This window comes from Penaeus monodon, chromosome 21, assembly GCF_015228065.2.
Source record: "Penaeus monodon isolate SGIC_2016 chromosome 21, NSTDA_Pmon_1, whole genome shotgun sequence".
Lineage (NCBI taxonomy): Eukaryota > Metazoa > Arthropoda > Malacostraca > Decapoda > Penaeidae > Penaeus > Penaeus monodon.
In genome coordinates this window covers 7622270-7622476 of record NC_051406.1, presented here as the reverse complement: position 1 = coordinate 7622476, position 207 = coordinate 7622270, and positions in this window count along the sequence as shown.

Here is a 207-nt window from a genome sequence, read left to right as displayed (position 1 = left end):
GCACGGCGAAGAAAAATATTAATAAAAAGCATATAGCAATTACAAACAAATACATGCAACAAGAAAGCAAAATAGTTACGAAGCAGAGAGAAATGTGTAAGACTCAAGATCAAATAGTCACGTGGCCAAAAATGGCTTCAAGGTTGCAGGATTAGTTCCAGAACAATGTGTACCATTTTTATGTTTCATCCGCTAGACTAAAGACCT